General features: G+C 40.5%; 1 long non-coding RNA gene across 2 annotated transcripts; it reads right to left on the reverse strand.

The window, feature by feature from the left end:
• Positions 1 to 5,939: 5,939 nt before the first annotated feature.
• LOC133780632 (uncharacterized) lies at positions 5,940 to 8,230 on the reverse strand. Of its 2 annotated transcripts, none has more exons than XR_009869463.1 (3): positions 8,134 to 8,230; positions 7,137 to 7,714; positions 5,940 to 6,691 (listed from the first exon to the last, which is right to left on the reverse strand). It is a non-coding gene; the product is annotated as an uncharacterized LOC133780632 (long non-coding RNA). The 2 variants fall into 2 exon arrangements; XR_009869462.1 differs by having other exon boundaries at positions 7,137 to 7,882.
• Between the last annotated feature and the right edge of the window lie 19,081 nt (positions 8,231 to 27,311).

Raw genomic sequence — 27,311 nt, forward strand, 5'->3', positions numbered from 1 at the left:
TCATGTTGTAGTTCCAAAGTACGGTAAAGCACTCTACAAGATCATCGACATGGTTATCGTTATGTTTTGATTTAACTAACATATCGTCAACATAAACTTACATGTTATTTCCTATCTACTCAGCAAACATCCTGTTCACCAGCCTTTGGTACGTGGGCCCAGCATTTTTGAGCCCGAAAGGCATGACATTGTAACAGTATAACCCTTTGTCAGTCACGAAGTTCGTGTGTTCCTGATCTAGTGCATGCAAGGCGATCTGGTTATATCCAGAATAAGCATCCATGAATGACATGATGCCATGACCTGCGGTTGCATCTATGAGCTGATCTATCCGATGCAAGGGGAAACAGTCTTTAGGGCATGCCGTTTTAAGATCTGAGTAGTCGATACAGGTTCGCCATTTGTTGTTGGGTTTCGGGACCAACACTGGATTGGCAATCCAATTAGGATAAAAGGCATCTCATATGAATTGATTTGCCTTTAACCTGTTGACCTTCTCCTTGAGAGCCATCTTTCTATCATGATTCAGGAGTCTTTGTTTTTGCTGCTTTGGGGGGAAGCTTTTGTCAATATTGAACGCATGGCTCATGACATTCAGACTAATTCCTACCATGTACGAGTGTGACCATACAGAAACATCCTAGTTTTCTCTCAAGAAGCAAATTAATTGCTATCCTGCCTTTTAAGAAAGGTTCTTACCTACCTTCACCACCTTTGTGACATCTACTCCATCGGGCTCAACCTCCCCGAGCTCTTTCAAAGGTTCGAGATCGACCCTCTCATCTACTCTGGGATTGATCTCCTCATCAATTTCAAAAATGACTTTTATTTATTTCTTGGATAAATACAAGGGCATGTGCACTTGTCTGACTTTTTCCTCTTATCGAAATGCTATAACACTCCATTCCTACAAGTTGGTCTCCCTTCAGCATCCAGATGCCACTAGAGGTCGGGAACATGATGGCCAAATGCCTAACTGATGATATTGCCCCCAGCTTAATCAGGGCGGTTCTCCTGAGCAGTACATTGTAGGCCGATGGGAGGTCCACTACTACAAAATCCATCATCTTGATTACTGAGATTGGATAGTATCCCAAGGTTACGGAGAGTTTGATGGATCCCATGCAGGAAATCCCTTCTCCTGAAAAACCGTACAACGTTGTTGCATATGCTTTCAAATCGCGAAGCGCGAGTCCCATCTTTTCTAGAGTGGCTTTGTAAAGGATATTCACCAAGCTCCGAATATCAATTAGGACTCGGTGTACCTTATTGTTCACGAGCTGGAGTGTAATGACCAGGGGGTTGTTATGAGGAAATTGGACATGTGACGCGTCCTCTTCGGTAAATGTTATGGGTTGAGTCTCAACCCTCTGTTGTTTTGGATATCGCGACTTGGATTTGTAAGCAGAACCGTCTTCGGTCTTGAGCTCGTTTACGTATCTTTTCTGGGTGTTCCTGCCCAAACTTGCGATATGAGGTCCCCTCGAGATGGTTTCCACATCCTCCCCATCAATCGGAGGGGGTATCTCATCCTCCCGAGCTTGGGGGTTATTGTGTTGGGTAGGCTGTGCGGCTGCTGCCCTCTGACTTGTTGATGCTTGTTTGGGATTTCGGTTTCTCACGTATTGACCGAAATATCCCCTCGAGATCAAACCTTCGATCTCATCTTTTAATTGCGGACACTCGTCGGTTATGTGTCCAATGTATCTATGGAATCTATAGTATTTATTTGAGTCCTTTTTCACCTTCTGATTCCTCATGGGGTCAGGTCGTCTGAACGGGACCTGGTTTTCATTGGCCAGGTAAATATTCGCCCGAGACTCATTGAGCTCGGTTTACACCTTGTATAAGGAGAAGTATTTATCCCCTTTCTTCTTTCTACCTCCATCAGCCTCGGGTTATTCCCTTCGTTCTTCTACCATTTAGAAGGGTTATCCCCAGAGGGTTTTTAAGTTGATGGGGTCACCGAGGTCAAGGCCGAGTTCACAGTTGTTGTTGTAGTTATGGGCAGAGAGGTCAGGTTCAGTGCTAACCTTTCCTCTTCTACATTGACAAATCTCTGGGCCCTCCGATTGAACTCAGGTAGAGACCTGATAGGTTTCCTTTGTAAATCTTCCCAAAGGGGACTTCCTGGCACAATACCCGCTCTAACTGCCATCAGGTGGCTGCTATCATTGACATTCCGAGCTCGGGCCTCTTCTAGGTTAAACCTCGTGAGGTAACTCTTTAATGACTCATCGTGTTGTTGTCGTACATTGGTTAAGGCAGAGGCATTGGTCCTAATGCCAATCATTGCTCTAAATTTCTTCTTAAAGTCTCTAGCTAATTGATCCTAGGACGAGATTGAATGCCTTCTAAATTTCTCAAACCAGTTTTTTGCTGGTCCTGTTAGTGTGGCTGGGAACAGCATACATCTGAGCTCGTAGCCAACATTGCTGGCTCGCATGATGGTGTTGAAGGTACTCAAATGACTATATGGGTCTGAGTATCCATCAAATGGTGGGACATGGGGTATTCTAAATCCCTGAGGAAACGTAGTACTAGAGATATGCGTGGCAAAAGGCTCGAGCTCCTCATTGGACTCTTCAGCCTTGTCCCTGTTACGTTCGTCTTGCAGGATCCTGAATCTCTTTCTAATTGGTCAATCCTTTCTTGGAATAAATCCACTACAGGTCGAGCTTGGACCTGAGGGGTTGGTTATCATTAATAAAACTCCAGCTCCCTGTCTTGGTATAGGATTATATGCTGGCTGTTTACGACCATTCAAATGGTCACGCAGATCAGGGTTCGAGGGATTATCTCGCCCTAGGTTATGGTTTAGATGATCCTCCAGATTAGGGTGATTACCTCGATTCTTTATATGCCTTGGCTCAGTGTTATAAATGCTTATGGACCGACTGTAGTCCGAGCTTTCGCTTACATAGCTTGTAGCCCTCCCTGGAGGCGTGGCTCGTTGATTACGAGGTGGGACCCCTGCTGGCCTTCTTGTTCCAGCTGTTTGTGATCTTGACATTTGGCTTCCCGAAGGCTGAGGAGCTTTGCGACCTCGGGTAGCATCCCTTTCATTCCTCTGTCGAGGCCTACCCTGATGGTTTCAATCTCGACTGCCGCTATGAGATGGCCTCTGTGGTGCAGGTCGTGGGACCTCTCAGACTGGCGAGGGGTGTCTTATTGGTGATGGCGGATGCCTTATGGGCGACGGTGGTTGTCTCCCATTGTCAGGCCTAGATGGCCCAAAATCCGCCCGGACAGGCTCTGAGTTGCTCTTGCAGTATTAGTATTCGGGTTCCGAGCCATTGGAGGGGCTCAGTTATTACTCGTTCTTGTAGGCAACCCTGTAGTCGGATTGACAGTGGCCTCAACCCAGGTGCTCCTTCGTGGCCTTGGCTGATTCGGCTACGATGCTTGTTCTGCCCTCCTGGCGGCCGTGCTCCCATGGGGGCATCCCCTAGGCCTCCGGGGAGGTGCCTGAGCATCAGCTACCTATTTGGCTAATTCTTCATTGCGTTTTGTTGCCTCTGCCAATTGTTTGTGCAACTGATGATTTTCAAGTTCCATGATTGGAACATATCTTTCAGGATTGTAGAATAAATCCTCATCAGGCTAGGGAGCAAGTGGCCCTTGAGAATTGGAAGAATCACTCCTCTCCTCAAGGTCCGGGTCTACCATAGGATACTTTCCAGGCCGTCGAGGACTTTCCTTGGTACGAGGAGTTTGTTCTTCATGTATCTGGGGCAATGGTCGCCCACCAGTACTGGGGTTGTTTGCAGCAGCCATTGATGATTCAGGAGGTTTTTTGACTAAACAAGCTCACGTCTTGTTTAATAGCTCTCAATGAAAGCACCAATCTATTGATGTCATTTTTTTGTCAACTTAGAAATGAAGAGAAATTAATCAAAATACCAAAAGAAACAAACAATAAAAGACATGATTTTTACGTGGTTCAGCAGTTAAAATCTGCCTAGTCCACGAGTCGGTGTTATTCGCTTTATGGAATTCTCTCAAAGCTTTCTAGAAGCAATTTTACAGAGCCTTCCCCATAAAAATTTTTTTTCCCCACAAATGAATTGTTCCACCCTATTTATAGAGTTGTTTACAAAATATCTCCCCTCACATTTCGGGGAGATATTATACAAATCAATTAAAAATAAATGTAATTAAACGCATCTAGTAACTATGTACGCCTATTAATCCCATGATATTAGGTGTTGACCCACGATTTGGCCAACGACACGGAGTCAAATATACGACAAAAGATAAAACGGCAAGTAAGAAAGATAATCTAATGGAAGAGAAGAAAACAACAAGGATTTATCGTGGTTCGGCCCCGAAGGATGGTAATGACCTACGTCCACTTAGTGCTATTATTAAGATTGAATCTCAAAGCAGTTATCAAAGAACTAGGATTCTTGAGTTTCACCAACCTTGGAAGAAATACAATGAAACGATGGATAATTGCACTATAGCTCTCTCTTTTTCTCTATCTTAGCAAAAAGATTCAGGAATCAAAAGTCCCTTCCTTGAGCTATTTCATGCATATTTATAGGCTCAAGGAGGATTACATGTGCCAACGTGCCCTATCTTTCCTTAATAATCGCGTATCAAGATAATAATGAAGAAATATTCAATGTAATTATTATAAGATTACAGTTTAAGAAGGAAACAAATCAGGTTATACGACCAGGCTGGTCGTATTCAAAAGTTAACCCCTGGCGAAACAATGTGCCTCTGGTCGATAGTCGAGTAGCACTTCTGCCACGTGTCAACCACGTCATCAGTAGCCATTTTTTGGGTAAACATTTGCCCCCCAAGTTTATTTATTGCAACCAGCAATAAGTAAACTTAGGAAAATGACTCTTCGAATAACCCACAAAATCTGTCAGAGCTGCCCGTGCTTTCTTGGAAAAGGTGACCAATCATGTCTAATCAAGTCTTTTCGGTTTCCCAATAACTTGTCTGATGACTATCACACTTCCCCATGCCTTGAAAAGTTACCCTTTATGATTACCTTGGTAACCGCTCCTCGGCTAATATAAATAACCCTTCAGAATCTGTTTTTACTTTTCACACTTTAACTTTATCCCCATGAAAACTGAAGAACCAGGAGCTATATTTCCAGTAACCCAGAAACTCAGAAGGATCACGAAGCTCTTGCCCAGCCGAATCAACTTAGCACCTCAGAAATTTACTCCAACTTTCATACAAGTACGTTTCTTCAAACCTTTCAGTTGTTAATATGCCATGCAACACTTGTTTGTCATTAATCCTGATTTCTTAATTCTTGGAGATTTTTTACTATTCTTGACTGAAACTATTTTGGGAAAATTGGGAATGTTAACTGATGCTTGAAAGGGAGATGAAACAACATCTTGTAGGAGTTAAGAGCAAGTTTGGTAGTCGAGATTGTAGATTTAGGGCGTAAAATCACTACTACAAAAATAGGCTTTCTTGACAGTTTTTAACTGTCGCTATTGAGCAACGACGACAGTCAACTAACTGTCGTATTTGCCTATGCCGGCGTAGGGGTAACTATGCCGACAGTTAATAGGTGTCGCCGTTGCTGGCAACGCCGACAATTATTAGGTGTCGCCGTTGCTGGCAACGCCGACAGTTATTAGGTGTCGCCATTTCTGACAACACCGACAGTTAATAAGTGTCGTCGTTGCTAGCAACACCAACAGTTATTAGTTGTCGCCATTGCTAGCAACGCCAACAGTTATTAGGTGTTGTGATTGGCTCTATGGTGTAGTAAAAATTAAATTAAATTAACATTGGTAACATTAAAGTTATATTTGATTAATTTTAACACTTTCTAATAAAAGAAATAAACTTATAAACTTTTTTATTCAACAATTTTATAAATTTATTACACCAACAATAGTCAACAATAAAAAAATAAACCAAACTTACATATTACAAAGACAAATTACATAGCAAACTTAATCAAAATATATTTCATCAAATTGGTACAAATATAATCTCAATTTATAAGTAATCAGTTAAGTACAACATGAACAAGTTATGAGTATTCTTATTCGAATTATTCAACTCTATCTTGTATTTCTCAAGTTTATGTTGAAGTGACTTGAGTGCAGCCGCTGCTGTGCTCTCTCTTTAGTTCCTGAAACATCCATTCGATGGGTCCTAAAGCATCTAACAAATTCTCCATGGGTCCATAGATGTAATCACACTTGGCATGAAGCCATTAACAATAAATAATATGTTCAAAGCAAAGTGTGGTAACAATAAAAAATTATCTCTGTCAATAGCTCAACATTTGATTAAAAAAATGACAACTAAAACAAAAGAAAATAAGTAATAGGTGAAGAGAAATCTGTTAACCAGAAATAAGTGCATCAAATGCCTCACATCTAGAATCTTTCTAACCAAGTAATAGATTGCATAAAGTTTTACAAATTCAAAGAAAAGTATATCAAACTAAAAGTACTGAAATCCTTATTTATGCTTTATGTCAGCCATGTGTATTGCAAGAAAATAACTCAAACCTTATGAAGAAGCTATGAAGAATCAAGAAGCTACAAATGGAAAAAGCTATGCATGTGGATGTTGATTCATTAACAAAATACGAAACTATAGTGCTGGTACAAACTCCAAATGATCATTCAGTTTAATAAAAACAACTTACACAAAAACATGTCGCCTAGTGCTAGAAGTTATTAGATGAACCATCCTGAAAAAAAAAAAAGTTACGCATTAATATACTAGTTCTACAACTATTTGGTACAAACAATTTGAGCAAAACATAAAATGTCACTTAATTTTGTTTTTTAAACTTTTGAGACTAATAAAATGTTGTGGTGGAAATAACGCCACTGTCCATACTACTCTCTCTTATCTCTCACCAAACAAACAATAAATAGATGTAGTCATCATTTTAAACTTTATAACCAATTTTGAAGTCCTTTAGACATAATTTCAACTTTCAAGCAAACTAAAGTCTAACGAAATGAAAGTCTGTTTGATTTAGCCTCAGAATTATTAACTACCATGAAACATGAAACTTCATGTTGTATGACGAAGATTACAAAATGCAAAAGCAATTTTTACTTGACGATTTCAATAATAGTGCTTGCTAAATTAAAAGATTATCAATGGATGTCATTATTACAAGTTACCTGTATAAGATGCCAAGCTTATTGCCAAGTAGATCTAAAATACACTAGATCCATGCCTTCAACAAATCTAGAGAAGCAGATACACAAACTAGTAAGTCCACGAAAATACCAATCGATGACCATAACTTGGGTTTTAAACAAGTAATAAATTAAGGAAATCAGTAAGCATAGTCTCTATTGTTTGTGCATTGTGATGTACGTACAATCAAAGGTAGAAATGACAGCCATAGATAAGAGTAAATTCCTGTTAAAAAGAATAACATTTCGCAGTCAGTGAAATGCTAACTAAGAGTGTATTAAAAGTTTTAATAATAATAGAACAAAGTGTCTAACTTACCATATGTGTTAGACAGTAGAAACAATACTGCAACGAACCAAATGAGTGGGCTGAATATATATATAAAGCACAGTTCAAGTGTTATCCTCACATATATAAATATATATATGTATATATAAGCTGATGAGTTTAAAGGCTGAAACACTAATGTTATCCCAACAACTACAAAATCCTCTTCAAGTGTTCTGCTAATGTATTTATGAAAATCAAATCTTGTTTCACTTTCTGGAGCCAAATGTGCCTGAAATGGGAAAAGCATAGGCAGTATTCATCAGGTCCAGTGATCAATTTTGTGCAATTTAAAGCAACTTTCAGGCCATGATTGGGTAGCATATCATGACAAATCCATGCCTCAGTGTCATGTAATCAACCTTAGTGACTGACCCAAAGAATTGTCTGTAAAACATACCTGATTGGAGAAGCAAGAAAGAAAAATGTAAATTTATATATATATATATACACACACACAGAGCCTTAAAACATTGTCAAAATTGCGTTGCATGTACTCTATAATAAGGCTCTAGCATTATTTAAATCTTCATCATCTGAGTGTATTCCAAAAATAGTAGTTAAGACTTAAGACCATTTATTTTGAATGTCACATGTTGATACCATAAGATATATTGGTTAAACATACAATGCCAATAATATACTACTTACAATCCAAAGTGAAAATGGTGGCTGGCTCCAAAAGTTCAAATGCCTTCTTCCAAATGATGTGTCTCTTGTAAATCTAAATCTCTCAGGATCTGCAAAACCAACCCATGTGTTTATGAAAAAAAAAACATAAATTTGTATAAAAATATGCAGCGGGAACCATGAAAGACACATCAATACCTTTCTAATGAAGCCACGTGTGTCCATATGCAAGTCCTGGATCCACTCATATATTGGAGAAGTTATACCAATGACCACCAACATCCACTAAAGCCTACGCCACAAATAAATAAATAAGAAAAATCATACAAACATTAACATATACAACATAAACAAAAGATAATCAATAATAAAATAGGTAATTAAAATAAAGGTTACAAATATATGATATACTATCACTACTACTGTATATTAAAAATTTAGTCACAAAACTCTCATCAAAATACGAAATTTTTTTTTCTACCTTAGTACAAATAAAGGTTAATCAAATACATAGGACCTCATTATCATTTTGACTATAACAACTCACTAGAATCAACATCTTCAAATTATAACCCCAACCTAAAAAAATTAATTAAAGCAAAACAAAAGCAAATCTATCATTTTTTGTATTAAAAAATTCCTTAACTGGGTTATTTTGCAGTTATGGCATAGACAAGACACTCTTTGAAAATAGCAAATTCTAGCACAGTCGAGACACTCTTTAGTTTTCACTACGCACTCTTTAGAGAAAAAGAAATAATGTTTGGAATCCTACACATCAATTATTCAACTTTTGAATAAATAACAAGCAGAACAATGTTAAATACATATATTTATATGTATATATATATTTGTGTGTTAATTCGAAAAAATCCCAGTAAACTAGGAACCCAAAAGAGATTGCACACACATAAATAAGAGGTAAAAACGAAAACATACCAAGAAGATGAAAAAGGAATGCGTGGAATTATCCTTAACCATCTTCACCTTCTTTGCGAGAGAGAGAGAGAGACACCAAGATGAGAGATACAGAGGAGAGCTCCATTACTGCTTGGGGCCAGTTGAGAAAAACGAGAGAGATGGTTAAGGATTCAGAAAAGTTATGAGAAACACTAGAGAGGTTTGGCCATGAGGTATTAAAGAGGGAAAGAGGAAAGCTAGGATTCTGACTTTTACTATCCAGTATAGGTGGGAGACTAAAAATTATTAAGTAGGCGCTTTAATTTTCCCTACCGCGCCTTTGTTTTCATGATATATTATTATACTTTCTAAATAATATTACATTCCTGTATTATGGAATGGTGTATTTGGTGTAGTGATTGATGAATTATTTAATATAATTATTAAAATACTTGAAAATAGATATAATTTTCTTAAGTATTTTTTATTATTCGAATTGTAAATATTATATACATTTTATTAAATTCTTTTCATTTTTATTAAATATAAATATAAAATATATATTTTTTAAACTTATTTTAATTCATATATTTATTAAACTTAAAAAAATTACAATATAATATTTTTTTTAAAGGATTACAATGTAATATTATATTTTTAAAAATATACAATATAAAGTAATTAATAAATAATAAATAGTATACTTTAATACATAATTTTTATGAATATATATTTACATAATTTAGTTTATTTTTAACATTATGCTATTCATTAATTATAATTTTAGATTTTTTATTTGAATTTTGGCTACATTTTATGACTGTCGGCATTAGATTTTTATTAACCGTCGACGTTGGGGTCAATAGCGACACATTTTAACTGTCAGCATTGGTCTCAAATTAACTGTCGGCATTGGTCTCGAATTAACTGTCGGCATTGGAGTCAATAGCGACACCTTTTGACTGTCGGCATTGGTCTCGAATTAACTGTCGGTGTTAAGGTCAATAGCGACACATTTTAACTTTCGGCATTGGTCTCGAATTAACTGTCGGCGTTGGGGTCAATAGCGACAGTCAAAAGCAACGGTGATAGTTATTAGCTGTCGGCGTTGGTCTCTATGCCTACAGTTTTTAACTATCGGCGTAGAGTCCCGCTAAGCAACTACGACAGTCAGCAGAGTTGACTGTCGTGGTTGGGTGTCAGGAAAGCCCAGTTTTGTAGTAGTGAATCGAAGTAAAAAATTGATTTTTAGGCTAGTTGAAAAAGTTGGTTTTTCCTGAAAAACTTTTTACTTCCGCTTTCCAATCTGTTTTTCAAACTGATCGTATAGAACTTAGTGTTTTTTCTAGAATGTTGCTGGTCGTATAAAAGCTTAACTTTTATACGCGAGCAACGTTATTCAAACTCTCAACACATATTTTTAGGCTTTATGTTCTCACCTCCCCCTTTCTCTATTTGCAGCTTTACATGAAAGATCCGTGGTGAGGTGAGAAGCCTATCGACAATGACTTGCTTGCCCAATTACTTGAAGACGAGGAAGAACTATCGTTGCTTATACCAGAAATTCCTTTTTCTCCAACCCCACCGAATACACCTCAGTCAAACCTTCCAGCCATGGGTAGAGTAAAATCCACAGCCTAGAAAAGGAAAGCTTCAAACCCTTCAAATCAGCCTGCTCCTCAGGTTGGAATTCCCTCGACCAGTGGTTGGGAAAGAAATATTCCTGACCCAAACATTAAAACTCGTGCTCAGCCCCGAAACGTCGTTCAACCAGATGTTGAATGGTACATCGCACCTGTCAGCCAAGGTAACGATCAGGATGATCGCCAATTATATTTAAAAGTACAGACTTCCTGAGGTGACACTAGTTTAACCCACTCAAGACCAACGGGCGAACTTTCCTGGAGGCGCCTTTAGCGCCTGGTCGAGGTTCCACATCGAGGCAGGAGCGACCCTGCCTCTTCATCCTTTTTTCCAGGGGGTGACCAATTACTTCGGGGTCGCCCCTTTTCAAATAACTCCCAACGGATATAGAATGCTTGCAGAACTCTACATCCTTTATAGCCACAAAAAATGGCCCGTCCGCACACCACATGAGGTCAATTATCTGTTTGACCTAAAATCTAACCCCAACCAAGAAAACACGGGGTTTTTCCACTTTTGTCACAAAGGAAACAGGTCGCACTTTCCTGACTGACACCACCTACATCTTGAACGTGGGGAGGTACCATCTGGAGTATTTCTTGACGAATGACATGGTCGCGAACAACTTGGCCTTCACTCAAGGAGGTAAAGTCTTTGTACTAGTGGTCGTCAATCTTTCTTCAATTTTTTGCTACATTTTCCTTAGAAATTTAGTGCATTTCAGGCGCATGGTTGCGATAAGATTACTGCATCCAAGGAGCAGTACAAGGAGGTATCGCTCAGGAATTATCGGGAAGCCCACAAGCTTCAAGATGAGCTTGCAATAAGTCGACAAGAGGTTGCTTCTTTAGAGGAACAGAACTTCCGCAACCTTGAAGACTATGAGGGGGCATCGTTCGAGTGCTTCTACTTGTTCTGGAAGAACAATCCCACTGCCAACTTTTCCTACCTCCTAGACCATATCAGGGAGGCGGAGCAGGCTAGGTGTGTTGCTCGCTTGGAGGTAGAGACAATTCCAAGGTCTCCAGAAATTTCTCTAGCAACCAGCATCGAAGGCGCCCAAGAAGAAGCTGGGGATGCAATCGACCAGCAGCATCAGCAATCACCACAAGACCCCCTGGCAACTTCATAATTTTTTTCCTCTTTTAAATACACGACCTACGGGTCATGATGTAAAGACAATTCGTTATTTAATTTTTTATTGCTGCATGGGCAGCTATTTTCCTTTTAATCGAACAATTACATCCGAGCAGTACTGCTCGCAGTGTAAAGTAATTTTTTTTTGATATTATAATACATTTGCGTCTTATTATAACATCTCTTCGCATGACCGAACTTAGCATAGCACTTTGGTTTGATTTAGCAAAATACAAAATTTTGAAAAATACTCTAAGTACCTTGGCATGCTTTCACTTAATTTGCTCATGTGTTTACATACCTTTCGATATGCTTTTCTTACTAGATACCTTATATGCCCCAAGTGATCGAGGAGCTTTAGGTCCTTGGTCACTTTCCTTGACCAAAACCTGTTCGAACAATACTTCTCGGAGCAAAATAATTAAAATTGTAATAGAGCAAAACAACACACGTAATGAGCAAATACTTGTATAAAATAAAATAATTGGCAAGAATGACTTGCTGTGCACAGTCCCTTATATTTCTCGTAATAAATGGACAAAACGTGTCTATACGAGTGATCAAAAAGATCTTACACTTATAAGCGATTAGTCACATAAAATGACCAACCCTTTTTCATAACTTGTAAAAAGTAAAATTAATACAAGACAATCCTTTAAGAAGGATTGTTCATTGATAGTACTTGCGCAGGTGTTATCCATTCCAATAGCGAGGAACGAGATCTCCGTTTAAGCGAGAAAGTTTGTAGGTGCATGGGTGAAGGACTTCTTCAATCTGGTATGGCCTTTCCCAATTAGGTCCGAGTACTCCAGCAGCTTGGTCGCGGGTGTTCAGGAAAACTCTTCGAAGTACTAGATCTCTAACATTGAATTTCCTTTCTCGCACTTTAGAATTGAAATACCGAGTGAATTTTTGCTGGTACGCAGCTACTCGAAGTTGGGCTTGCTCACGCTTCTCATTGATCAAGTCTAGGGATTCCATCAGTAGTTGGCTGTTTGAACCTTGATTGTACGTTATTCTGTGATGCGAAGGCGGATCTAACTCAATAGGCAACATAGCCTCATATCAATAAGCTAAAGAGAATTGAGCATGGCATGTTGCTGTTCGATGGGAGTTCTGTACGACCAAAGGACTTCAGGAAATTGTTCTGGCCTATCCCCCTTGGCTTCTTCTAGTCTTTTCTTCAGTGTATCCTTTAGCGTTTTGTTGACTGCTTCGACTTGTCCATTTGCTTGGGGATGAGTGACTGAAGAAAAGCTTTTGATAATGCCATACCGTTTGCAATAATCCGTAAATAAATCACTATTAAACTAGGTGTCGTTATCCGAGACGATTTTCCTTGGCAATCCATAGCGACAAATAATGTTTTTGATCACAAAATCCAGCACCTTCTTGGTCGTTATGGTTGCGAGTGGCTCGGCTTCGGCCCATTTAGTGAAGTAGTCGACGGCAACCACAACATACTTGACGCCGCCCTTCCCTGTGGGCAAAGATCCAATTAGATCTATGCCCCAAACTGCAAATGGCCACAGACTTTGCATCTGTTTAAGCACATTAGGGGCTGCTCGTGGGATTTTGGAGAACCTTTGGCACATTTCGCACCTCCGCACAAACTCCATCGAGTCTTCATTCATCGTGGGCAAGAAGTATCCTTGCCTCAGGATCTTTTTTGACAAGCTTTGCCTCCCAGCGTGGTCTCCACAAAAGCCTTCGTGTACCTCTTTCATTAATTCTTTGGCCTTTTCTTTTGAAATACATCTGAGGAGTGGCATTGAGTATCCCCTTCGGTACAAGATTCCATCGACCAGGATATACCTAGTAGCTTGCCGCTGAAGGACTCTAGCTTTGTTTCTGTCCGTCGGTAACACACTTTGCGTCAGATACTCTATATATGGTGCCATCCATGTATCCGCCATCTGGATCACCATAGTGGTCTCCTCTTATTGGATGCTTGGCATAGACAGTCGCTCAACCGGCACTATATTCAGAGTATTTGCATCCTTTGCACTTGCTAATTTGGCCAAAGCATCAGCATTGGAATTCTAGTCGCGAGGTACTTGCTGGAGGGTGTATTTGTCGAACTGAGCCAATAAATCTTTTGTTTTGTTTAAATAGGCAACCATCTTTAAACCTCGCACCTGGTATTCTCCCATGACTTGATTTACCACCAACTGAGAATCACTATAGATGCGAGCACCTTTATATTCATGTCCCTGGCTAAACGCAACCCAGCGAGTAATGCTTCATACTCGGCCTTGTTTTTAGAAGCAGTGAAGTCAAACCTGATTGCGCAGTATAATTGATGCCTTCTAGCGTTATCAATATCACTCCTCCTCCATCGTGGCACTCATTAGAAGAACCATCTGTAAATAATTTCCACTAAGGAGCTTGATTTTGACACTCTGGTTCATTAGTTTCTTTAACCCGCTCGCTACCTGTAAGTTCAGTGAAATCTGCAATGAAGTCAGCCAGGGCTTGCCCTTTTACCGCTGCTCGCGGCAAGTAAGATATATCGAACTGCCCAAGTTCGACTGCCCATTTTAACAACCTACCCGCAGCCTCTGGTTTTTGCAGGACTTGTCGTAGAGGCTGGTCGGTCAAAATCGTGATTGGGTGAGCTTGAAAGTAAGGCCGCAGCTTCTTGGAGGCCAAAATTAGGCAATAGGCTAGCTTCTTTATGGGAGGGTACCACTGTTCTGCTCCAATTAGCCTTTTGCTTACATAGTAAACAACCTTCTGCACGCCTTCTTCCTCCCTTACTAAAATGGCACTAGCAGGATATTCTGTGATCGCCAGGTAGATGAACAAAGTTTCTTTATCAACTGGCTTTGACAGGATGGGTGGTTGCGACATATGAGTTTTTAATGCTTGAAAAGACTGCTCGCATTCCTCCGTCCACTCAAACTTTTTCTTGCCTCTAAGTAGATTAAAAAATGGAACGCACTTATGTGTTGACTTCGAAATGAATCTAATGAGAGCAACAATTCTTTCGGTTAAAGTTTGAACATCCTTAATCTTTGCTGGCGATTTCATATTGATCAGGGCTTTAATTTTCTTGGATTGGCTTCAATTCCTCTTGAGTTAACTATAAATCCTAAGAACTTCCCTGATCCTACTCTGAAGGAGCATTTAAGAGGATTCAACTTCATCTGAAATTTCTTCAAGACGTTGAAGCACTCCTGCAAATCCTTTATATGCCCTTCTGCCTTCTTCGACTTAACTAGCATATCGTCGACGTAGATCTCCATATTTGTGCCGATCAGTACCTTAAACATGTGGTTGACTAGTTGCTGGTAAGTCGCACCAGCATTTTTCAAACCGAAAAGCATTACTTTGTAACAGTAAAGCCCTGTATCAGTCTGAAAGCTAGTGTGATCCTCATCAGGGGGATGCATACTAATCTAATTATACCTGGAGTATGGATCCATGAATGAGAGAATCTCATGCCCTGCAGTCGCATCAACCAGCTGGTCGATTCTTGGGAGTGGGAAACAATCTTTGGGGCAGGCTTTATCAAGGTCTGTGAAATCCATGCACGTTCGCCATCTGCCATTCAGCTTGGGAACTAGCACGGGATTAGAGACCCACGATCGATAAAACGCCACCCTGATGAACACATTCTCCTTCAGCTTTTCGACTTCTTCTTTTAAGGCTTTTTCAGGATATGGCTGATTACTGCAGGGTCTATCCCGACCATGTCTTTGTGCGACCAGGCGAAGACTTCATGGTTCCTCCTTAAAAACTTCACCAGTGCTTATTTTGTTGTTGTCTCTAAGTTTTTACCGACTTTCACAACCCTAGTCGGATTTTCTTCATCGAGTTGGACCTCTTCAAGTTCCTCGATGGGTCCAATTTCTTCCTCAAAATCCCCAAATCGAGGATCCAAATATCTATCCTCACTTTGGGTAACGCCCTATTTGGTGACATTATCACATGAGTGGGCTTGAGCATCAATTTCCACTTGCATCTCTTTTCCGGGAACATCTCTCAATACACCCTTATTTGCCTTGGTGATCGAGGCGTTGTAGCAGTCCCTTGCTTCCCGCTGATTCCCCAAGATGCATCTTACCCCTGCGTTGGTAGGGAATTTCATGGCAAGGTGCCATATTGAAGTGACGGCCCGTAGGTCGACCAGAATTGGTCTCCTAATTACAGCATTGTATGGTGAAGGACAATCAACTACGATGAAAGTAGTGAGTAATGTTCTATTAGTAGGTGCAGTACCTGCAGTAACTGGGAGCCTAATCGACCTTGTTGGGACGAGCCCTTCATCGGAAAAACCATAAATGGTTTGGTAGCATGGCTCCAGATCTTTGACAGACAGCTTCATTCTTTCCAGCGAAGACTTGTACAGGATGTTGACCGAACTTCCTGTGTCGACCAACACCATCTTTACCATCATGTTGGTAATTTGTACGTCTACAACCAACAAATCGAAATGTGGGAATCGCACGTGCTGGGAATTGTCTTCAGAGAAGGTTATCAATTCGTCCTCTGTTCTAGCCTTTTTTGGTACTCGATCCTCCATACTCATCATCTCAATGTCCTGGTTGTGGCGTAGGGTTCAAGCATATCGTTCCCTTGCCTTCCCACTGTCTCCTGCAAGATGTGAGCCTCCACAGATGGTGAGTAAAGTGCCTCCTACAAGAGCTGGCTGTAGAGGTGGTGAGCGTTGGCATGCAGACGCCTGCTTGTTGCCACCTTGAGCCTCTCGCTGAGACCCTCCTACGGCTCACACATTTCTTCTCAAATGTCCCTGCCTGATCAGGAACTCAATCTCGTCTTTCAACTGGTTACATTCATTGGTGTCGTGCCCGTAGTCGTTGTGAAAACAACAAAACTTTGTCGTATCTCTCTTGAAGATATCTTTCCTTATATATACGGGTCGTTTGTGAGGAACGCTTGAGTTGGTTGCCTGGTAGACTTCAGCTCGGCTTTCGATAAGGGCCATGTAGGTGATGAATCTCGGCTCATATCGATTGCCTTTGGGGCATTTACTCTCAGAAGTTGAGGGTTCATTGTTCGCCCGTTTTCCACCGTTCCTACCATTGCCATTCCCGTTGCCCTTGCCATTGACATTGGGCTTTTTCGACCTGTTGGTAGCTTTGGCGGGTTCTTCCTTGGGCCCCTTGTCTTTTGTGGGAGATTTCCCTTCGTTGGCAATCGCGTCTTCGAGCTTGATGTATCGATCAACCCGATCCAAAAACTCTTGGGTACTTCTTACCCCATTCTTTCTAAGGCTACTCCAGAGGGGTGAATGGCACCTAACTCTAGCAGTTAGAGCCATCATCATACCGTCATCACCCACTGTCTTGGCTCCAGCTGCTGCTCGCATGAAGCGTTGGACGTATTCTTTCAAGGGCTCTCCCTCTTTCTGGCGTATCTCGACCAGCTGGTTGCCTCTGTGGGGTGTACGCGACCCGCGTAGAACTATCTGTAAAATTCCTTCACGAACATTTCCCAAGATACTATACTAGCAGGAGAGAACTTGAAGAACCACTTCTGAGCGATGTCAGACATTATCGCAGGGAAGATCCGGCAAGGGGCATCTTCCGACAGTTTTTGTATGTCCATTTGTATCTCAAACTTATTAACGTGAGATACTGGGTCTCCATACCCATCAAAGTTCGACAATGTAGGCATCTTGAACTTATTGGGGGTTTCGGCTGCAGCAATCCTTTATACAAAGGGGGTGCCCCTCCTCCTATCGTACTCAATATGGGACGTTCATCCCCCGACCAGTTGTTGTACTGCCTAGTTCAGGGCATCAATATGAGCCTGAACAACTTCTGGGACTGCTGGGGCCACCGGTGCTGGGGGAGCGTACTCGTCATGCCTCTCACGGCGGTTTTTAAGTACATCCCTTAGATCATCGTCTCTAAGTCTCTGCTCGCTAGCTCCTAGCCGACTAAAGACGTTCAGATGCCTTGGTTGCCCCCCAGCGTTGTGGCTAGTTGGCCTATTTTCTCTAGGTGGGGGGCTTCTACCTCAACATCTTTCTTCATTTCTCCGGCTAGCATTTCCTCTGCTAGTTGGCCTATTTTCTCTAGTTGGCCTTATAGTCGTGGCCATCTTGAATTGTGGCTGACTACGGCATGACCGGTAGTTCACGCTATTTCCTCCTCAGGTTGGTATTTCCCGAGCGTCAGGGGGAGGCCTGCGCTGGTCATTAGGTCCCCGTGCATTGTTATGCCGTGGGGGCCCCCTGACCGTAAAGCCTGGCTCGATGTTCCTCTTATTGACAGAAGGACGCTGCCCCCTGCTCTATAGATTCGGCTCTTCATCCCCTGGGCGTCTAGGGCTGCGGGGCGGCTGCCTTGCCCTATTCTTCCTTGGGCACTGGGGATTACCTTGACCAGCCTGGGATGGAGGCAGCTGCTAAGGATTCCTAGGTTGGACATCATCTTGATCCATAGGCGGCTGCTCCACCAGGCTTTGAGGGCTTACTGGCTAGAGTGGAGGGCTTGGATTGAGACCTCTTTGAGGTGGTGCATTTGGTGGCTGATCTGGCTGGGAGGCTGGCACATCCTCACTCCTAGCCAGTTGAATGGCTGCTTCAAGGGTGGCCATGGTATCCCTCTGCCGACAATCCATTTCCGCCTGCCGCTCAATCAGCTCTTGGCGTTGGTGTTTTATTTCTCTTTGCTGCAGCGCCATTGTCTCCGCGACATTCTCCTGATTGGCCCCCAAATTATCCAACTCATCTTCCAACACTCCTAGCGTTGCCCTCAGTGTTTCGGAATGTAATCCTCCTCATCGAACTCCAAATGTGGTTCATTCTCAGCCACATTTGGGGGAGGAGGTTGGGATGGTACAGCGCCAGTAGCCTGTCCAGTCTTCTTGGATGTTTTTACCATTAGATTTTTTCACAGTTTTTTGTCAAACTCTCAATGAAAGCACCAGAATGTTGACCCACGATTTGGCCAACGACACGGAGTCAAATATACGACAAAAGATAAAACGGCAAGTAAGAAAGATAATCTAATGAAAGAGAAGAAAACACCAAGAATTTATAGTGGTTCTGCCCCAAAGGATGGTAATGACCTACGTCCACTTAGTGCTATTATTAAGATTGAATCTCAAAGCAGTGATCAAAGAACTAGGGTTCTTGAGTTTCACCAACCTTGGAAGAAATACAATCAAACGATGGATAATTGCACTATAGCTCTCTCTTTTTCTCTAGCTTAGCAAAAAGATTCAGAAATCAAAAGTCCCTTCCTTGAGCTATTTCATGCATATTTATAGGCTCAATGAGGGTTACATGTGCCAACGTGCCCTATCTTTCCTTAATAATTACGTATCAAGATAATAATGAAGAAATATTCAATGCAATTATTATAAGATTACAGTTTAAGAAGGAAATAAATCAGGTTATACAACCAGCCTGGTCGTATTCAAAAGTTAACCCCTGGTGAAGCGATGTGCCTCTGGTCGATAGTCGAGCAGCACTTCTGCCACGTGTCAACCAAGTAGGAGAAATCTTTGCCACATCATCAGTAGCCATTTTTAGGGTAAACATTAGGGATTTAATAATAGATTCCAACCAATCCCTTAAATATAGGGATTCTACAACAATAAATATATTCACACTTGGCTATTGACCTCAAATATTTGAATGCCTTCGAGATCAACAATCATCAGGAGCTTGCTAGCTCGGTTTTCCTCGGTCTTAGCAAGTAACTTTGTCGGGACCATCCTTTCCGAGCTCACAATGCTCGAGCTCAAACCGTCTAGTCTAATGGTAAAAGATGAACCAAGAGATTTACACAAGTGTTGAACCTTTGTCATTGCAGCTTCGAGCTTGACTTGTAACACCGGAACACTTACGAGCTCAACAATTCCGACGTCATCATTTTAATACTCAGCGAGACTATCTGTGACATTCTCATTAATGTTGATTATATGACGAATCTACTTATTTCGAGCTTACACCTGACGAGTCTGACTTTCGAAATCAAAATTTCCATTCTCGAAATTTGGGTGTAACACGAGTATATATATATATATGATTTTTTCTTTCAAATTTTGTAGAACTTATTTTGATTACAAAATGAATAAAGCATCACAAGTTCAAAAATTTATATTGTTGTTTCATAAGGATGAAAAATGTATATAATCTTAACCTAAAATGCATGTGGTCAATCATAAAAGTTAAAATAAAATAGCAAAACGTAAAAAAAAAACTTAAAATCAATGCATGTGAAACTAAGTTATAAAATAATATTTTCTAACGGTTTAGTATATACAAAGTTATACAAATATTTTCTAATGGTAAATTTAGAAAAAAGAGAACCGATAAATTAAATGTTGTTAAAATTTGTTAACCCCCCAAATGTGGAATCAAGATAATAAAATTATACATATTATTCATTATTTTTAAATATTGTGTAGATAATTAAATTACAATATTCAATGTTCTCTAAATAATTTTCTTTGAAAAAGGAAATAAAAAAGGGAAAAATTAATAATACTTAGCTTAAAATTTACAAATTACAAGGGAAATTTTATTAACACAACCCTTTAAGATTTTTTTATTATATATTTATATTATATAAAGACAAGTTTTTATTTTCTGGACAAAACCAAATACCAATTGATAATAAGTGTAATAAAGTATATTGGTCATACTACAAAGTGTATATTCTTCCAACCAAATAACTTCGTTTTTTATTTGTAATGTATATCTAACATGAAAGATATACACACTAAAAAAATAACAGTCTCTAGCGACTACACCTATAGCGACAACATGAAAAAAATTGTCGCTAGAGATTATTTCAGACACGCGACACAGTTACCCTCTTGTTTCGCATGAAACCAAATAGAAAACCACACAAAAAATTTCATTTCCCTCTCTGTCTCACTTTTTGACTCTCTCCCTTTACTTTCAGACCCAAACTCAGAAACCCCCAAATCCCAAACGCAGAAATCCCAAACAGCGAGACCCACACCCAAACACTCCCACTCCTTATTCTCCCACCCTTAGTTAGCGAAGAAACCCCAAATGGAGAGACCTAAACCCACGCTAGTGGTATATTCTCCCTCCCTCACCTCTTGTTTTTAATTCTTTTCTCAGCTACTTCTTATTCTTCATCAATCATCTATTTTTTTTCTTGAGCAGCTGGGTCATCTGGTTCAGCCATCTGCGGCTCTTTCGAGCTCCATCAGATAGGGCTACTCCATGCTCCATCTATGACTATTCCCATCTCCCTCTGCACTTGCATGACTGGCTATTAAGGTATATATATTTAGTTTGATTTATTATTAATATTGTTAACTTAATTTATTTATAAATATATGCATATATTTATACATCTGCGGCTCTGTTCTTTTTTTCTTTTGGACCCACTACACCCTCGGTTCTCTCTCTAAATCCTCAATAAATCTGAAGGATTAATGATCTTCATTATTTCGAGGCATAATTTTGTAAATGTTTGTTGTATATATATTTATGATATTGATACTAGATTTAGGATTTTGTGTGATGATATATTTGTTTTATTCAGATTTAGATTGCTCTACTTGGTTGCTTGTGTATTTTTCTTTTGTGCTATGTTTACGACATTAGTGAATCTGATACTTTATTGCTATATTCATATATAGATGATCTGTTTTGTGGATTGGTTGATTTTTTTTATATGTTGGTATTCAAATTTAGGGTATATTTGTGTTGTTTTATTGCATTAGTGAATCTAATTCTTTGTTGTTGTATTTAGATGTAGATTTTTTATCTGTTTGGTGGCTTGGGTACTTTGTATTTTGTATTGGTATTCAGATTTAGGGTGTATTTGTTTTATGTTTACTTTGTTTTTTATATTTATTTATTTATTTAGATTTTGATACTATTGACACGGTTTTTCGCCAACAGTGAATTAAGAAAATAACAAGGTTGAATTAGTGTTTGATGATAAACCGAAATAAGAAAATAACTCTCAAGAACACTGATCTTTTTACGTGGTTCAATGGTTAAAATCCACCTAGTCCACGAGTCTATATTATTACTACTTTTCTCTCTCTATTTTGACAGAGTTTCAGTATTACAAAATAATCGTCCCTTTTCCTATCCAATATTCTCAATATTTATAGAGAAATTCCTTGGACAGGTTTGGGTAACCGCGTGAATCAATAACGGATTTACATATTTATTACATTTAATATGAAATATTCCCATTTATACTAAGATATGATCTGATCATAAAATAAATAGTCACCTAATATCTGGGACATTAAATATCACAAGCTGGCCATAAACGATTGTATAAAGTATATGGGTCTTCGGGGATCTGCGGACACGCCATATCTCCAAATTACCACAAGCCGGATATATCGTCGAGCTCGTACTGTGGGGACCGTGCCTTATAAATATTATAAGCTTGCGCTTATCAATTTATGCATCCCTAGCTCATACAACCATCATGAAAACCATGCTGTCTACGTGGAGAATACATGGACTCCTTGCCTATTTCTTCCATGCTTTTATTTGCCAGCTGTACACGATCTGAGTGAAAGACTTGTGCTAAAATTAGGATACACATTTTCACCCCATGTCCCTTCTTGTGGTTTATGACGTCACATTCTGACCTACACAGTAGGGACTTTTAGACTTCTATTGCAATAAATCATGCCTGTCCACTACTCGAGAACTGGACACGTGGATCACTACAATTGGCGCCTGTTGGGGTTTTGAGGACTGCAATAATTGTCTTGTCAACTTTTTACCGCTGCTTTTTCCTTTGAAACATAGCCCTTGGATATTGTACTGACCAAATCAGATGGCTCAAATTGATCTATGTTGTTTACGTATAAAAAGGATAGACAATTTCCATAGTTCACCACCTTTTATTCGAAATCTTTCTTCATCTTTTCTCTTCTACGTTTTCAAACCCTTTTTCTTTCTCAGAGAAAATTCCAAAAACCATATGTTGCGAAAACTCTCTGAAACCCAGTTACTCAATTACTCAGGAGTCTTCCAGGAACTTTCCCTTGCGAAATCTACTTCTTCTATCGACGAACACACTGTAAGTCTTATTGTTTCAAAGAAACTTTTTCTTTACTGATTTCTCTGTTTTATTTACCGTTCTCACCCATGCTTCACCGTAGTCAATATTAGGTTGTTTTCTCAATGTTTTTGGCACATAGGCTCCAACTTAGGTTTACTAAGAAGGTCTTAGAATATCTCTTAAATCTATGATATTCATATAATAGGGTAATTTCTTGGTAAGTTTGGGTAGCTTATGACAATTTTTAGGAAATACCCATTTGTGGTATAGAAGATGAAAGGTTAGGATTCAAAACCATATTACTTAGGGAACACACATCTTGGGTGGGTTTGCTCTAAACTTCCCCCCAAGGACAGTAGTGGACGGATTTTCTGACACACGGATCCCTAAACATCAGGGGTCTGTTGGGAAACTGAGGCGCGTAGCGTAGGGTAGCGCGTGGGATCACGCAACGAGCTGAGCTAACTTAGCTCGTATATCAAAGATATCATTCTCCCCCGTACATCTATGTCATAACCTTTACAAAATCTTAGGTCGCCTCCTAAGTAACTCATCATTCGTGTTCGTTAGGCGATCTAATGGCACCCAAGAAGAATGCACCAAAGAATAATGTAACTGGCTCGTCTGCTCAACAAGCAAACAAGGGAAAAGAGATCGCCTCTGAATCTCCTCTTCCTCACATCAGCTCAGTGGTGGAGAAGGAGGTTGTGGTTAATCCTAATGTATTCTTCGAGGCTAAGACAATCGCCTCCAAGATTACAACCCAAGGAAGGGTCAACAAAATTATGTTGAGCCATAATATAGAGGTCGGGTCCGGAGTCCGTATTGCTCGACCTTCGTTCGACGGGGAATGGAGCTACGCACCTCTCCAGGGCAACTTTGCGGCCTGGAGTGACGAGCATTTAAAGGCGGGGGCCTTCCTTCCCTAGATCTATAATTTTTTGACTTCTTGAACTATGTGAAGTTGGCACCTTTTCAGTTCCCCCAAAATTCATACAGACTTCTGGCGGGGCTGAAATACCTCTTTTTGAAGCACGAGTGGGAGGTCCCCACTCCGGCAGATATTCTATACTTCTTCTGACTTAAGGCCAGCCCAAAGCAAAAGGAGCAAGGTGACGGATTCTACTACCTCACCAAATTCCCGAACTCCACTCGCTCATCGAGCTCCCAAGCCACCCCAACAACTACAAGGATCAGTTCTTTTTGTCAAATGGGTTCCAAAACTATGAGCATCGATACTTCAACCATCCTCGTAAGTCTTATTTCTTTCCTTAGCTCGTAAATTCGTTCTTTTTTTAAGACATACTCCTTGTGCATATGTTAATTGAGTTTATTTTTTGTGCAGCCATATTCGCGAGGACGGGGAACTCAGTGACCGTCGGGGGTCAGTATGAATCACTGCCTGGCCTCCCACCTAGGGAGAAGGACTATCGCCAACTCGTGAATGACGTCACAATGTTGGCATGTAAGTTGATCGGCAAAGGCCAGACGTTGGCCTTAAGAAGAACCCAGGCTACGCTTACAGTAGTCCACGAGCAACCACCTTCCCAAGAAGAAGACTCAGAAGCTGCTGAAGGCGAGGAGCAAGAGGAAGATGAGGTGCCTCTTTTGCGGAAGAGGCGGGTTTCTGAGGCTGCTCGGGAACCTGATTTAGAACAAGCTGCATCGGGGGCAGAAGCTGGCCCCTCCGGCCAAGGCAATCCATACCCTTATAGGGAATTAGATAAGGTTGTCGCTGATTTTAGGCTAGTTAGATTTAAACCAAATCAGCTCGTCCACCGTCACCCTAACAATCCAGACCGTAACATCACCCTGCTCTAGTGCGTGGATCATTTAGTGTTGCGCCATGATATGAGATACCATAGGGGCACTATTGTTGTAGATAACACCTCAACCTTTAAGTCCACCATTTTTTTGGAGTATGGGACCAATCGTAGGTCGTAGCCTTCTATGCTCCAGGGCACCTTTGCCCCTGGATTTAGGAAATATGTAGACGAGTCTAGCCCCGAGGTAGAACCTGAGCCCGAACCTCCTATAAACCAGAAATTTTAGACTTAGATTCTCCTTCTCCTCCAGTAGTCCCAACGCCAGAGGTCATGATAATAGACTCCTCCCCCAGCCCAGAGGGTAAGACCTTTATTTATTTCCTTTGTGTAAGTTTTCATTTTACTTGTGAATTAATTCCCTTTTTGTTCTTTTCAGGCGAAGAGATGGAACGACCCGGAGCTCCTGACCTCCGTACAACTTTCCATGGTGGAAATTCCGGCTCAGGTCATGTCGTTAAGAGGCCCCGCTTTACAAAGAAAACCACTCATGTGGCAGGAAACACCTCCAAATCCCCTGCTAAGGGGAATGGCACGAGCTCAATAGCTCTGGCGTCTACCGTGACGGAGAAAAGGATTACTCATCCTCCTCTTCCTCCTTGGTTCAAGCCTGCTCGGGACCAGGTAATACAAGTTAATCCCCCAACTCTTCTGTCCCAGTCGCAATCGTACGCATCCCAGTCGATCCCCAGGATCTGGAGAAGATCCCCGATGCCATTCAGGGGATCCTTTATGTGACAGCGAGCCACATGGTGGGGCACACTTATAGAGCGGAGCCCAAAGAAAATTTTGGAGTCAGCCTTGGGGATGACCCTCACAGTAAGATATCATTCCTTAGTGATTTTTTGTTATCTTGCCAAAGTATACATCTAACTTGCCTCTTTATTTTGCAGTCTGCTCTGGCTCAGCACCACAATATAGCCCTAGCTAGGGCTAGAAATGATGAATTCTGAGTTGAGCTCAATATTGCCAGGACTTCCATGACCGCTACTTAAGAAGGCAAGCAAGCTGCCAGAGCTGCCTTTTGCAGCTGCTCTAAAGAGTGAATATGATGCCAAGTTCTCCCTTGCATGGTCTCAAGAAAGTGAGCATGTCGCAAAGATTTCCTTGGATGCTCTCCAGGTCGAGGTTGCTGAGGCCAAAACAAAACAGTTACAGGCCGAGGCTGCAGTTAAAGAAGAGAAGGCGGCCTCACTGTCCTCCAATGAAGACATGTTGTACCATTGCTGGGTTTAACAAGGATGGCAACTTTTCTTTCATGGCTCCCAAGCTATAGGATCCATACCTTGAAAAATTCAAGGCTGGGATCTTGCAAGAGCCGTCGGAAACAGGGGACGTTTCTACAGCACGCAAGTAGGAGATCAAGGAGGTCATGTCCTCAGAACATCTTGGAAGGGCTCAATGAAGTCTTTGTTGTTTTGCACTTTTTTTTTATATATATATATGTTTGTAAACGATTGCCCTTGGGCTTAGTTCGAGGTTTTTCTCCTCGGGACAACTTGAATTTTAATTCATATATCTAACTTTTAATCTGTTTGTCTTTTCCTTGATTATCTCTCATGTTTATGCTTTCTTAGACTTGCACATTCGAGATTTTAGGAATCGATTTTTAGATCGGGATAGATATTTTGAAGTTGGTTAAATTTAATGTGTTGATTTATATCATACCTATTAAGTGTTAGGCCTTGGACCTGGTTATATACAGGATTTTAAACATTCTACACTTAGTTCGTATTAGGTTTATTGACATCTTCGAGCTTCTAAAAAAGCCATCAAATATTCAATTTTGCTAACTTCTAAGTTTTGGACCTGGTTGTATCCAGGGTTTTAAGTGATTTGAACTTAGTTCGTGCTAGGTTTATTAACACCTCGAATTCTTAAAAAGCTGCTAGATAATCAATTTTCTAAGCTTCTAAGTTTACGACCTTGTTGTATCTAGGATAGTTTTGTACCTGGTTGTATCCAGGATTTTAAGTAATTTAAACTCAATCTACAACTTTTTCTGATCCACCTCGGGTTATATGCCTCCCAAGTAACTAGAATGAAAAACTTTTGTGGTTGCTTTTACACAAGCTAATTTATATAAAAACATGCTAACAAGAAAAATTACATGATAATCACTCGTTATTTAATTAAATGGCTTTTATAACGACTCATACAAGCAAGTACGGAACCCCAATCATGAGGGGGAAAAGGACACACATTAACCACAGTTCAGGTCCCGACACAGGGGAGCTTAGATTGCTAAAAACTTATGGAAGCGAAGTTCCTCAGTACCTATGGGCCAAAGCGTTTAATAAAGCAGTGCATATAAATTACGGATTACAATCGTCGACTATTGCTGGTGACTCCCCTCATCAAAAGCTTTTTCAAAAGATTTCAGGTTCATTCTATATGTAAACAAATACAATCCAAAACCACTCACCCCTACGAGCACCAATTAGCATGGATTGCTAATTCTGATTAATCATAACAGTCATCACCAACTTCGTATTTTCTTATGATGACCTGGTCGAGAGAGTACGATACATCGGTGTAAAAGATTGAGTGGTTCCTTCTGATCCTAGAAAACATCTGAAAAAACCTGCTATGGAACTACCGAGAAGAGCCGCTAAACGATTGGACCAGCCAGGTGCAAGTAGCTTGACCGCCTTACCCATCATTGCAACACAAGCCGGAGACGTATCGGCCTATA

The sequence above is a fragment of the Humulus lupulus genome, chromosome 5, assembly GCF_963169125.1.
Source record: "Humulus lupulus chromosome 5, drHumLupu1.1, whole genome shotgun sequence".
NCBI classification, from domain to species: domain Eukaryota; kingdom Viridiplantae; phylum Streptophyta; class Magnoliopsida; order Rosales; family Cannabaceae; genus Humulus; species Humulus lupulus.